The sequence below is a fragment of the Leptinotarsa decemlineata genome, unplaced genomic scaffold, assembly GCF_025532065.1.
Source record: "Leptinotarsa decemlineata unplaced genomic scaffold, Ldec_3_MD MMD2_tig00000133_RagTag_RagTag, whole genome shotgun sequence".
In the NCBI taxonomy this organism is placed as follows: Eukaryota; Metazoa; Arthropoda; class Insecta; order Coleoptera; family Chrysomelidae; genus Leptinotarsa; species Leptinotarsa decemlineata.
In genome coordinates this window covers 4798690-4813626 of record NW_027412542.1, presented here as the reverse complement: position 1 = coordinate 4813626, position 14937 = coordinate 4798690, and the positions used below count along the sequence as shown (strand labels likewise).

Sequence of the window (14937 nt, the reverse complement as noted above, 5' to 3'; positions counted from 1 at the left end):
CAGTCAGCAAATGAAACAATCTCTAACTACAGGCCCGGTGGCCACCGCTCGAAGCTCGTTTGCCTGGTGTGACGTCAATATATATCGCGGGCGATCTCACATTTTCAACTGCTCTTGCTCAGTTGTTAATTGACATACAAACCGGAAAATTTTGTGGGAAACTTGGGAGATGATTTACTTTTATAATATATAATTTTCAATAAAAAACTAAATTAACCTGAATGAGCCCATTGCAGTGAAAGCTGAAGGGACAGACACAGAACGAAGTTTGACCTTGTAACGGATCACTTTGGGAGCCTCGTTTATCTTTGATATTCGTTGATTAAATTTGCTCTCGATCCTATAGAGGGCATTCCCTCAAGGGGAGATGTAATTGCTCTTAATAAAGGGTTTTATTCAACTTGCCCTTTTTGTTTGTTTGCTTATTTGTTTGGGTCAAATTTAGTAACATTGACAGATCGATCTAAAATTGGGTACACACATTAAGTTTTGATGACAATACAATTCATGGAGTTATGTATCATTGTAAATTCAAGATGTCCGCAGCTACAAAATGACGGATTACATATTACCTTGTAATACTAAGGCACTATATGAACTAAACAGAATGAGAAGAATTGAGTAACAAAATTAGAAACTTGAAAATAAAATAAGTAAAAAAATATTTTTTATGTTAAACGGTTTTATTGAAAAAAAAATGTAGCTTGCTGAGAATAGTGGTGTGATGAGTGCTACCTAGGACCTTCTGAATTATTTTTTAGTTTTTAGTACATTATCTACAACTTTTTTTTTCAATAAAACCGTTCAACATATTTTTTTTACTTATTTTATTTTCTTACATATTTCTTCGACATAAATACCACCAGATTCTCCATATTTTGAGTCATATCACACCACTACTTACAAGGATAAATAACAATCGCCGCCGAAATACCTACATATAAAAGTTCCAAATTCGAACTTTGTTTTCATTCACATAACTTCAATAGCCCACACTAGTAAAAGACAGTTGACAGTTACAAGAACTCATCAGACTGCTGTCTGGTGGAATTTATAGTGTACAGCGGTGGCAAAAGAAACTGATTAATGTAATCGATTGGTTAAAAGCTTATGAATAAAGGAACAGTCCGATTGAATTCCGATTACATTGGCAAGTTCATCAGTGAAAAGGGAACATGCGCGTGCTTTCATTTTAAACTGTTATCATCATAAGGTGTTATCAAAGGTAACTGTATAAAAAAAATCATGAAATCAGTAATATTTTTCCAAGATAATTAACAAATTAGAATGGTAAGGTTACCTTTTCTATAAATTATCTCGATATTGGACTTAAATCAATCGAAATATATAAAAAAAATCTCAATGTGCTATTCGTGAACAGAATTTCATATGCCTAAGTTTCAAAATTATGAATGAATTAGATGTTTCATTTAAATTTTAATAGTTCAAAAAACTTCATTTTTTGCCTAAATAACTTTTCATAAATCTTGTTTTATATTGGTAAATTATGATTAGAAACAATTTGTACTGTTGTTTGGTTGCATTCACTTTTGATGATAAGTTTAATTCATCTACATGGAGGTCATTAAAAGCAATGAATGGCAAACAAAGAATGCACTTATGAAAAAGGATGGAGCTTTGATTCCACATGCCTTTTTTGTTGACTCTTAGATGAGTGCTAAACATGTTGGTATATTCTAAGTGTGTTACTTCGTCATCATTGTCAATTGGAATGTCTTGTTTAACATGTTTCATTCTCAACCAGCACATCATTCCATTATAATGTTGAATGAAGCAGGTTTTTTTGCGAGCACCACAGCTATTATATAGTTGTTATATATTGTGGAGAAATGTAAGAAACGAGGTATCATCATTTATTACGTGATGGTTTAGAGTTTAGATGACTTGGTATTTTTAAATATTTCAAAGGAATCGTTATCCATGCAGAAAAGATGAAATACTGAGATGAATGAAGGATCACAATTTCTTGATGAGATTGAGTTCAATTGCAGAATTGACAACCATGAAAAATGATATTTAAGTTTGTATCACTGAATTTTTATTTTTCTTGGAAAGGGGAAAAACCTTTCAAATGATGTATCATTCGATCCCCTATGCGATTTGAAGATGAAAATAATTGATTTTATTTGTAAGAGTGAGTGAATACGTATGGAAGATTACAAAAAACAAAGTATACTAACCCAGCAACAGTAGGATCCAGTCAAATTTTGAAGTCACCAATCAAAGTTTGCCTTTTCATTCAACCAGAAAAAAAATCATCTCAATAATTTGAACGCATACTATTTATTCTAAGAATCACATTACTTACATAAAAAATAATACAATAATGAAAATATACAAATAGAAATAATGAGCTTGCTAGAGTGATTTGAGCAAATTTTTCTTAAGTGAATCAGTTTTCAGTTTCAGTGTTGTAGATTGTAGAGTTTGGACGAGGTTGTAAGAAAAGTAATCACGATAAAGCAATGTTTTATGAACTGGAAAGTTGATATTTGAATCTAAGGTTCAACTTTATTTCGTTATATAGATAAAACTGCAGAAGTTTTGATAGAAATCATCTTGGTAAAGGAGAATAAGTCTCGTCTCCTTGTTCAGCCACCGTGATATAATATATGTTTACTTTTTCTGATTCCTATGATCAATGATGACTAAGACCTGTTGTCTTTTTCGTCAGACTGAAATGAAATAATGAAATGAATAAGTCCAAAGTGAGTGAGTCCATTTGACTCTTCACTGTAACCCGCGTGGGTCCATTTCAACTCACATTTATTCAAAGTCGACCAAATAAATCCAGCTTTTTAACGAAGGCACTTATTAATTGGTGAGTGATCTGCCAAACGCTGAAAATCTGATCCGGTTCTCAGCGGGGCAGGCACAGAGTATGTGCTCTGCTACCAGAGCCTGAGTCAATTTCAATGTTGACACCTTGGTACATTTTTCTCAACCTTGGTCAGTCTGCGACTACCTTTGTTAGCACCCACCAGTCAGGTCCTCTGCTGATCATCCTCTCAGTTAACCTGTAGTCATCCAGGCTAGAATGTGCAGCTCTGGAATGGTACCTGTGAACCGTCTTCTGGAATATCTGCTACGGCAAACTTAATGGCATACTGAAGATATACCAGTTGATTGCTAAGGTTGGATGTTCAAGATCCAGGATTTATATTTCAATAACTGCAGCAACTTTCCCTTATGAGGAAGCTATATATCTGACGAAATATTAAATCCGATCATGCAAGACTTTTTTTGTTTGGATGAATCATCGTTCGAACATAATCATTCCTGACATGCTCCTGGGGGATTGTTTCCTCTCCTGATTCTGCTTCTGAATACCCTGCTCTTGAGGAAACAATAAGTCGCTTCTTGACTGCACAATATAGTCTCCTAGGCTTGCTAAGAGAGCTGGAGAACTGAGAAGTTCTTGCTCTTGATCCAATGTTACAGGAATAACACTTGGGGTCATTTAATCGTGGTCCATTCTCTCTGTAGACTCAGGGTCGGTTTCTTTCATTACTTTCTGACCCATAAGTAGCTAGGGAAAAGAGGTCCAACATGGCAGAGCCCCGTATTACCGTGACACAGCTTTTAACGTCGCGGAGTTCCGTGACACTAAGTGGACTCAGAGTTATGTGGAGATACATACATTAGGATAAAGCGGCATACACACGTGGGAACTTATTTCGCTGAACTTTGTTCGACAAAGCAAGTTCTTAGTTCGTCACCCCCTACACACAGTGGAGAGGAATGTGAACAACGGTTCGCCATTTCACCAGTAGTTGGGATGAGTTCTTTGAAAGTTGCAGCTGCTATTATATGAGTTTGGGAGTTTTACAAGAAAGAAAAAGGAAAATCGCCTCAATCTCTAATATCATCTTAGGGAGAACAGTCCGAAAGATTACAAAAATTATTCAACAATGTCCGAAACAGAATTCAATTAATTACCTTTTTACCTAGCTACTGGAAGAAACTTGGAGAACTTGAATTTTTCGTGCGCAATACTTTTATCACCACAAGCACTGGGGAAAATGGCGAACAACAGTTCCCCTTCTCTACACACAGACGAACTTGGTGCGACCTGTCGGTAAATCGAAGAAATGTTTTCCAACTCGAGGAAGACCAAGTTCGTGAGAAATTGTGGCCACCACACACAGGGGAACAAATGAGTAACATGGTTCGTGCGAACCAAGTTTGGCGAACCTAGTTCCCATGTGTGTAGGCCGCTTAAGACGACATTTAAGACATCTCTTTCATCCACGGCTCACACCTCATTCGGCAGGAGGTTTCCAAAGCCCCCTCTGCAGGTTATTCTAATGCCCTCTCTGCAGGGTATATAAGTAAAGCAGAACCATAGACAGTCTAAATTCATTTCAGGTTACAGAACCAAAGTTTGATGATTTGTGAGACATGATAATCTTAAAGATTGATCAAGCTGAAGTTTTGGAATAAATTTCTATTTAAACAGCTGGAGTATTATTTTCACACCTTTTTCTCATTGATGTTTTACCAAGATGCATCATATCTGTTTTGGATTGACACTAAGATAATATTTGTTTGAATTTGTATGGATGGAGTATTTCTCATGAAAGGTAGATCTGGAACCTCTTGCGCAGAATGAATGGAGATGAAGAAGACTCAGTCTACTTCATCTCCAATGTTTGCAGTTTTGTGTATTATCACCGTAGCAAATGGTAGATCCTCTCAATATCCTTGGAGTATTCGATCATAACTGAGATATCTAATTCATTACTGTCAACAGTTTTGTGTTTAATATCCTCGACTATTTTCAACAATGCTCTCGCACATCTATCTATAGCCAGATCTGAATCAGGATTGAGGCACAGGTAATATAGTGTTTTCTCCAAATTATTGACGATTCTGAATGCTTCTAACTTTTTCGAAAGTTTTTGATGCAGCACGTTAAATGCTGATAGCTCGAATATCATTAAAGTTCCGTGGATCATTGATTCTTGCCACGGAATAAAATTGGGAGATTTTCACACAAAAGAAAATTATTGTTTTTTTTTGAAAATATACTCATATGGAAGAACTGAGGCACAAAAATTTATTTATTTATTTATGGCAATGCCTATTTTTTGCAAAATCATAAACAAGTTCACACATACATATGTATTTAACAGTAATCTAAGCTAGGTATAAGGAAAAAATATATAAAATAAAATAAAAATAATCGTAAAAATAAGGTAATGAATTATAATCTTTTCAGTCTTTATAAATGTTTCCAAAGAAGAATTGAAAAATTTTAAATCTACATTGTATGTATTTGCAAGTCTCAAAATTCTACCTACAGATTCATTCCGGCCATAGTTGGTGCGACAAAAGATTTCCGAATGTCTTGTTCACATTTGAAGTTATAAGTTCTACAAGTTCCGGGGAATTGTTGCTACCATTGATTATTTTATGAATTAGTTTTAGATCTGATTCTAATCTTCTATTTGCCAGAGTATTCAAGTTGATGTCCAATATAATTTTATAGTCATATTACCAATATGATATCCCAGTTTATATGCAGAGTACCTTAAAAACTTATTTTGAACACTTTCAAGCATATCAATATCCACATGATATGAAGGCACCAAATTGTGGAATCGTATTCGATTATTGATCTAACAATTGAACAATGTATTATTTTTATTGAAGTGAGAGATAATTCATTTGCAGATCTAAGAATGAAATCTAGCAATATGGGGTTTAAATGACATTTTTGGGTCGAGAGTGATTCCTAAATCTCTGATTGTTTTTGTTTTTTGAGTTCTACATATTTATTTTAAAATATTAAATATTTTCTATGAAATCCTGAGTTTTTACCACACATTTATTATGCTGTAATAGAGCTGATCTACCGACTTTCTTTCAACAAATCATACATTCTCGTCTAATTTCTGTGCTCACTTTATGAAATTCATCAGCAAAATGAAAAAATCAAGAAGTAAATTTGATATCAAGTGATCAAGAAGAAATATTAAGAATTGAAATGATCAAGTAACGTTTAGGGGCTAATGATGGAATATGACGCTCGCCGTGATGATAAAATCTATAATTCAAAACGTATACAAAAGCTAGGGCAGAATAAAAATTTTATTCAAAAGTTATGCATAGCTGTACTCGTAACGAGAACATTGTTAGACTTGTTTTTCATTTGTCAGGCCATATGCTTCATGATATTATCTGTCATCTGAACAGACGGCTTATTATTTTAATTGAGTTATCACATTTTACAAATTGTACTCTGCAGGCTAGCATTTTATTACTATATGATTTTTTCGAGAGCATAATAACAAAATAACATCTTTCAAGGCATTTACAAATAGGTTGAAAAGCAATGGCCCTAAATGAGGACCCTGTGGTACACCAGACGAAACTGTAATTGAGGAAGATACTGAGTTACCATATTTTACAAATTGTATTCTGCAGGCTAGCATTTTATTACTATATCAACCAACAACGTAAGATTTTTCGCGAGCATATTTTTAAAAATATCTTGTGCAGTAGTTTTTTGAAAGCGAAAAATGTTATTGGTACAGACAATACCATTTTCTGGCATAAGAGGGAATCAGTTTCGGTTATGTATTTAATGTCAAAACATTTGTGCATTAGAACGCTCTGTTTGTGAAACTGTTTTTTCTTTTTTTCGGCCATATAATATATGTGGTTCCCGATTACTCCCTGAACCGCGAAGCTTATAGTCATTGGAATTCCGCTGCTACATGCTTGGCTAGTGCGCTAGCATAAATAAATGACTAACATTCATATCGGATGCCACCTTCTGCTCGCCTTCCAGTATGATTACCTTGTTGATTATTCGCATGTAAGATCTCGAGTCGCGTCCGTTCGGTTCTCGTTCAACAATCTGCGATATACCTAGCGAGTGATTTTTCAGTTAGTTCGGTCAGTGGGTTACGTGTTTGTAGTGATATAGTGCGCGCCACATTTTTCTCTTTCGATTTGGTTCACGTCGAACTAAGGAAAAAGGTTCGTTTATTTTCTCGCTGTTGCCGGTACAGTTTTTGTCAGAGCAATGAAGAAGTGTCATCTAGTAGGCTCTGATTAGTTTTGTTTTGGTTTTGCGATTGGAAGGTCTATTGGTTTTCAGTGTCATTTGTTGTATATCCGGAAATGATTTACTTGAATAGACCATCTGAAATGGTGTATGATGGATACCTGATAGGGATGTGATGTCAATAAAATCACCAACTCACTAACTTGATTTTATTCATTAAAGGTCTTAATATTCATTTGACAAAGTAAAGTTTCGTGATAAATTACTTCGAATAACGGGTTCAAGTTGCAATAATCGGTAATATGTTCAATTTTGGCAAAATTATTAAGTGATATTCATCACATTCAAAACACAGAAAGTCGAATAATTTTATATGAAAGTGCTGGAAAATCTTATCACCATAATACGCTGTAGAGATTAAAAACAGATCAACAATACAGGTTTGGAAAAATGCTAATAAATTTCTACCTCTCCAATGTATGCAGTGTGTCTAACTTACAGTTAGGTTTTTTTGGATAGTTAGCAGGAATACCAAAAACACGATAATATACAAAAAGTGTCAAAAATCTTTAGTCAGAAACCACAACTTTTGAGAATTTGTTTACGTAAGAATACGATTTTCAACTCTTTCTTCACGAGATTTTTCATATATTCTGTATGAAAGAGCAGATATACTGCATCGAATATCACATCTATTTTGAATAACCTATAATTTCCCTTAGTTCAATTTTTGCCAAAATAGGCTCTGGTAATATTTTGTATTTACCAAACTGTAGTATTTTGATATATTACCAACTTACTAAAGTTGATCTATAGAGAAGATACAGAGAAAGAAAGGATAAATTAACTACTATGAATGAATGATTATTTCAATTGCTCGTATCTTTACAAAATATCATTCAATGGAAATTCAATATGAAATATAATGAATGGAAGGGTATTTATCAAATCTTGATATTCTCACTTAGCTGTAGGTTTCGAAAATAAGTGACATTTATGATTTCATTCATACCATCCGTTCATCATTGAAATTCAATCTAGTAGGTCCTATCCAGATAATAATGTTATGAAAATAAATCGACTGCACAAGGTGTCATATCAATTTTTTCAAATGCAAATATTGATTGCATTAAATATCGTTAAATGAGGTATTATAAAACGAATAGAGGATCATATGGTTTGTTTTTTAAACCAAGCCCCTCAAGATAGGGTGTCTAAAAAAAGTTCAAGAGAAATTCAGCTGAGTGAATTTACCACAAAGAGTTAGCAAATCAAAGTGTACCAAAAAATTGATGAATAGGTGACTTCAAAGGGAGATTGTTGAATGGGAGAGATTATATTTTTGTAAGAGACACTGGGAGTGTCAGGACCTACTTGTGTCAGTTTTATAACATTTAATCACTGATCAGGGAAAATTAGATTTGTATAATTTGTATTTTCAGTTCCAAGTCTTGATTTCAAATATGAGTAGTTTCCAAACAATGTGTAAAAAAATATGTTATGTTGAAAAAGAACTCCACTGGACTGTGCTCAACACCTAGCAAATAAAATAACTCCAAATGTTCGTCATACATTTTTCTTGTTTAAGATAAAAGATCAGCTAAAAAGATGGTTCCAAAACAGAAAAATCATCTAGTTATAATTTAATTGGTCTTATTATTTTCTTCGACCAAACTATAGGGAATGGAGATGACAAAGTTTGAACTGAAACTTCTATTGATTTTTGATCTTGTCAAAAAAGAATTTATACTCCTTAGACAGAACAGTTGTTCCTAATGTTACAGTTGCACATGGCTTTACCGACAGTATGAACATTTTATTTTATTCTAATCATTTATTTTCTTTTCAGATAGATATAGATAGTTTCCAAAAACGATACTGAGAATAAAACATACGTCTTTTTTATAAATTTATTAATATTCTTCAAGTGAAACTTTTTCCGGAAATAATGTTTTTTTGAAATGCAGTATACTCGAAAATTTAAAAAATCTACATATTCATTTTAAAATATTAAATATTTTCTATGAAATCCTAAGTTTTTACCACACATTTATTATGCTGTAATAGAGCTGATCTACCGACTTTCTTTCGACAAATCATACATTCTCGTCTCATTTCTGGACTCACTTTATGAAATTCATCAGCAAAATGAAAAAATCAAGAAGTAAATTTGATATCAAGTGATCAAGAAGAAATATTAAGAATTGAAATGATCAAGAAACGTGTAGGGGCTAATGATGGAATATGGCGCTGGCCGTGATGATAAAATCTGTAATTCAAAACGTATACAAAAGCTAGGGCAGAATAAACATTTTATTCAAAAGTTATGCATAGCTGTACTTGTAACCAGAACATTGTTAGACTTGTTTTTCATTTGTCAGGCCATATGCTTCATGATATTATCTGTCATCTGAACAGACGGCTTATTACTTTAATTGAGTTTCAATGTTGTCGATAGGTCTGATGTAGGTACTACGCAATCCCAACTAACGGTTGACACATTTTCCAGCAGAAATATTTTTTCAATAATAACCCAATTTAGAGAGAGCTTAGATTCATTGTAAATTATTATATGTAATAAACAAAAAATGTCAATTTTTATTGAAAATAACCTCCTAAAAATGCATTGGTTGCAATATAATGTAATCCAGGAATGGGAACGAAAACAAAGACCAATCAAAATAGTAGTAGTAGTAGTGAATTTTTTCAATTAAAGCAGAAACATTTTATAATAAATGAAATTGTACTCTACATAAAAATTGGAATAACTACAGTCTTGGTTCTTTATTATTATGGTCTACAGAATAACTGGGACACTAACAAGTTCAAATATGCAGGACATTATATATGAAATTTTAAGAAATACATCATGAAATTTCATTCCAGTCTTTTATAATGCAGCATATTACTCGTGACCAAGTTGATGAACTGAGATAGTAACGTCCTTGATTATTTTGACCCCAAGAGAATTCGACAGATGTTACTTGTTGCAAGTTCATTACCGATTATACTTTTCGTTTGATTAGGTACTTGTTCTGTCCAGGATTTTTACGACTTTTTCATTCCGAAATTTGTACTCATATGTTTCAAATATGCAAAGCGTTTTTAAAGTTGAGTCATTTAGCTTGTAGAACTCGTCAAAAGGAGTTGATTTGCCAAAAATATATAAAAGTTGCACAATGAATTATTATTGAAAAAATCAGATAAGCTCATTATTATTGAAATGGATTCCGTTTATACAAAGAATGTTTAGATTTTGTTCACATTTGTTAGATTATTGGTTTCGCTTGGTGTACTCACGATTCCTCACAAACATTTTCAAAGCACTGTTGAAGTTCTTCCTCAAAATTTATTTCTCCATCATTATACATCAGCTGTTTTGAGTACCTGCACAGAAAAAAAGTCGCAAGGCGTTAAATCCGGAAAGCGTGTAGGTTAAGCAATAGATTCATTGTGCTCTATCCATCTATTCGGAAACTCATTATATGGATGTTTATGAACTATTGGTCTAACACTTGATGGTTAGGTTAGGTCCAAAGTTTGTATGGTCAGTGTTCTTTCAGGTCAGATGGTAAGAGTACGGCTCTGCCGAACTCTAAAAACCTGATTCGGTCCCCAGCGGGGTAGGCACAAAGTATATGTTCTGCTGTTTCATCATTAATGAGGTAGTCGGATAGTCAAGGTGCAAGATTCCCACCTTGATACCCGCGACAACCTTCCCATATACAAATTTTTGTCCGTCAGCTACACCTGACGATGCATTAGGGCTTTTTCGTCTCTGGTTTTGGTGAATCATCACTTGAGGGCAAACGTTTGCTAACCTGCTCATGAGGGGTTTGTTCCTCCACTTGAGACAGATTCTGCGTACGTCGCTCAAGAATTTTGTGCAAGGCGGTTTTATAAGGTATCCCGCTCTTGAGGAGACGACTCGATCGTTTCCTGGCTGCACCACCAAACCTTTTTTTTAGGTTAAGTTATTGAATCAGGAGTTGGAGAGTTGAGAAGCGCTCGCTCCTGATTTAAATTTACAGGGAGGTTAGTTGGAGTCGTAAGCTCGACATCCATCTCCTCTGTAGACTCAGCGTCAGAAAGAATTTTCAAGTTTACTCTGTCTATAAAAGTCTCACGAGTAGCTAGGGAAAGAAGGTCAATCACGGCAGAGCCCTGCATTACCGTGACAAGGCGATGCTACAACGAGAGGGCGCCCGGTATCTCGAAGGTTCCGTAGAGACAGCTGATAGGCTCAGTGTCATTCATCCTCTCGGCACGGATACACACACATTAGGATGAAGCCATCTTTGGGATGCCATTCAGTTAGGGAATAACAGAACCACAAGTGATTCTGTCATTCTCGTATCCAGCGGGGCTACGTGGAAGCAGATATCCGATGGCCGGTTTGCTCAACCCCCATATCCCAAGCCAATGTACACGGCAGTAGTCGGGAATATCAAAAAATCTGTGTAATAACATATTTGTTTTTTTAAATTTGTACTCTACTACTGAGCAACTTTTATATGGGTGATTTTCGGCATATCAACTCCTTTTGACGAGTTCTACAAACTGTTATAATGAATGGCTCAACTTTGAAAACACCCCGTATAGACAGGTAGGTACTTGGTGAATTTATCTTTTGCCGAGCATATCCATAGTGGAACATGACACATTAACTGTTTCTTCAACCTGTAATCGCAAAACCATTATGTAACTGATGACACTCCTTATACTGCCTGGAGGTTTCGATAACTCATTTCCTTTTCTTAAATGACTGTGTTATTTATGTTCTTAGGCGATTGTTATTATAATTTCGTTATTCATTTCGAGGTAACTATCTTTTTGTGAAATGTTCAGAGACCTACACTTTGGCATTTTTCTTCAAATTCATAATTATTCCAATGAAAATTGCTTTTTGTCCTAGATAACATAGACCAAATGTGTCTTATTCCGAATATTACAAAATAGTTGTACTACAGCCCTTCTACCAGCAAACTTGTTTGCTTTTTGGGGATCCGACCCGTTGAAAAATATTGGTGCCTCTTTTAGTATAGCTTATTTGTGAATGGAGGATGGAGAAGTCACATCTCATATATTTCTTCAAATTGCATAATAAAATGCACCGTTTAGCGCAGCTTCCGTGCATAACCTAAGCCAACCTCTCCAAATACCGTCTCGCTTTCAATTCGTAATGGCGTTGTGGGACGAAAGTATTATTAATTGCTTTTTTACCTATAGATATTCAATTTCTTGCGAATCAACCAAGAAATTACTCAATTTAAAATAATTCATCAACTATACTAAATGACACCATATCGTCAAAACATGAATACGCAGAAAAACTGGATCGGCCCCAAATCAGAACCATGTGGTATTCCATGTTTCGCTTACCTGTTCTCAGACTAGAGAAAGTCCACTGCTGTATTGGATATAAAGTGTTGATAGTTTCTGACTTAGTAGCAGAAAATTATTATTAATTATGTCTGTTTTCATATACCCTATACTTGTATATGAATAGTTTCATTGTTGTCTGAATTATTTGAGTTACATTTGGTTCAGACTTCCATTTACAGATCTACTGGAAGTGGCTATAAATATGTTAATCAATCACATCCTCTTCCGTATAGGATCACATCAAAATTCACTTCTTTCGAATAGTTTCATTTGGTTTTTAGTAGTCTCTGAATACTTACTAATTTAATTGATCGTGTTTGTGTATGAGCTTTGAACTAAGCTGATTAAAGCAACCCGACATAAAAATTGTTTTGAATTAATCAACATACATTACATATTCAAAGCTTCTTGGATATGGTCGTCAAATCTTATGAAAACAATTGATGAGTCATATGTTATGCACAATAACAACTCTTATCCTTGCCGGTTTTGTACTGGTTAGTTTCACTTTATAAGCTATTTAATGAAACGTGATAAAAATTCCAATAAATGACACAAGTAATACCGGATGGCATAAAAACGTTCTTAACCTATATTTTTTAGGTTTGGACATGACGTAACTTTGGTATGGAATCTTTTTCAAGTCTAAATTTTGATACTGTTGTCCTTCATCTGAGGTCTTTCTTCTGTTCTACTGTACAATTACATCCCGTTGCCAGTAAATAATTTTTCATTTTTAATAATCGACAATCATTCATATGTTTGTCAAGCAAATTTGACTCTCATCCCGATCTTTTCAAAAAAAAATCAATTGCATATCTCTATTAGCTATCAGCTATTCACATTCCAATTTTTATTACACGTTTTATATTAACTTCACCTATATGTTTGTTTGTTTATTTGCTTGTAACTCTCAAGCTCGGGATCTGTAATTGACAGAATTATCGACATTTTTGCTTGATCTGTTCGCGGGCAGATGGCGCTGTAGTAACTCCTTGATATATCGACATTATTGCTTGATCTATTCGCGTGCAGATGGCGCTGTAGTAACTCCTTGATATATCGACATTATTGGTTGATCTATTCGCGTGCAGATGGCGCTGTACGTTACCTCCTTGATATAATTCGATCTCAGTCTACATGTAATTCTTCATTTGAAAAAAGTATTTTTTTAATAACACGCCCGCCTGCTGCCTCATTTGTAATCCTTCTTTGCGCGCCTGCTGCCTTGGCTTGGTAGCTGATTTTCAGGCTCCGGAATCGGAGAGGGAGGCTGAAGTCATATACGGCTGATGGATCCCAAAGTTTAGATACAATAAATATAGTTTAAAAAGTCAAAAACACGCTTTCATAGCATACGAAACTAAAAAATGAAAAATAAATATAGTTTAAAAACCTAAAAAACAGGTTTTTCAAGAAAATCGAACTAAAATGTTAAAAATATTTTTTTAATAAGCTTGAAACAATAACGAACGATAAATGAAAAAAGCGTGGGCGCTTTGTGCCCGTCGCTGTAATGAAAATGAAGAAAGAATTCAATAGAGTCCCCAAAAATGTTTCAAAACAAAAATGTTTTCATTCTTCATGTTGTTTTCTAACTAAAGTTGAATCACGAATTTGGGCTCTGCTTTCACCTTTATATACATTGCATCAATGTTTATGAGTTTTTGCAATAATATCCACTGGAATATTGAAATACATAAAAATTGAAAACTGTCGGATAGATAGTTGAATCATTTGAATTCAAAGCACAATAAATAACTATAATAGTCCAATTCGTTACTCTTCGGGTTTAAACTCCAATCAAGCCATTACCGTCGGTATACACAAGATGTTGTTCAATTAATGAAAACAGTAAAAATAACAGTTGGGCTCCAGGTATTAGGAATGAGACTAGTAAAAAAATGGCACGCCAACTCACAAAAATTCGATTCTGCCATTTCTGCGGAGGGTTTTGAAATACAAACATAATCGTGGGTATTTTACAGTTTCACTCGTTTCAGATAGATATCCATTTGTGCCGTGATATGTTGTTGGAAATAACTCAAATGAAGTTACAAAAGAGACGAAATACCATTTGAAGCAATTTATGTAACTTTAATAATTGGATTGTTTTTGTTTTTGATTTCGTTCCTGTAATTTCAAATCGAAAAAGAATCTGACGCCTCCATCTAATATACGATCCATACACTATTAAAAGCGTTTGGAACAATTTCCGATATATCTTTTTCAAATTTATATGCAGAAATTTATACTTTTGGTGATATAACACAAAAATATTGATGAAGTTTTGAAATTTAAAAGGAAATTCGTTCACTCTGTACCAAACAATTTTTATCATCCTTGTATTTTTTTGACCTTTCAATTGCTAAAAATACATTTTTTGGTTAGACTTGCGATTCTTTTCCGAACCGTTGCCACACAAAAATAAGAAAAAAATCAATAATTATCCTAAGTAAAACAACATATCTCAATTAAAATAAATGAATCATTGAGTTTTTTGTAGGTATGAAGGC

The 14937-nt window shown here is 34.1% G+C and overlaps 1 protein-coding gene across 4 annotated transcripts in view; it reads left to right on the top strand.

Moving 5' to 3' along the window:
• Window positions 1-14937, top strand: part of LOC111511365 (WD repeat-containing protein 47) — a 136465-nt gene that overhangs the window by 66340 nt on the left and 55188 nt on the right. Inside the window, exon 1 of one of the 4 annotated variants that reach the window (XM_023167385.2) lies at window positions 6844-7008. The exons of the other annotated variants lie outside the window; for them this stretch is intronic. The gene's annotated coding sequence lies outside the window, so the exon portion shown is untranslated. Of the gene's footprint in view, window positions 1-6843; window positions 7009-14937 lie in introns of those variants that run through there. 4 annotated transcript variants of the gene reach the window in all.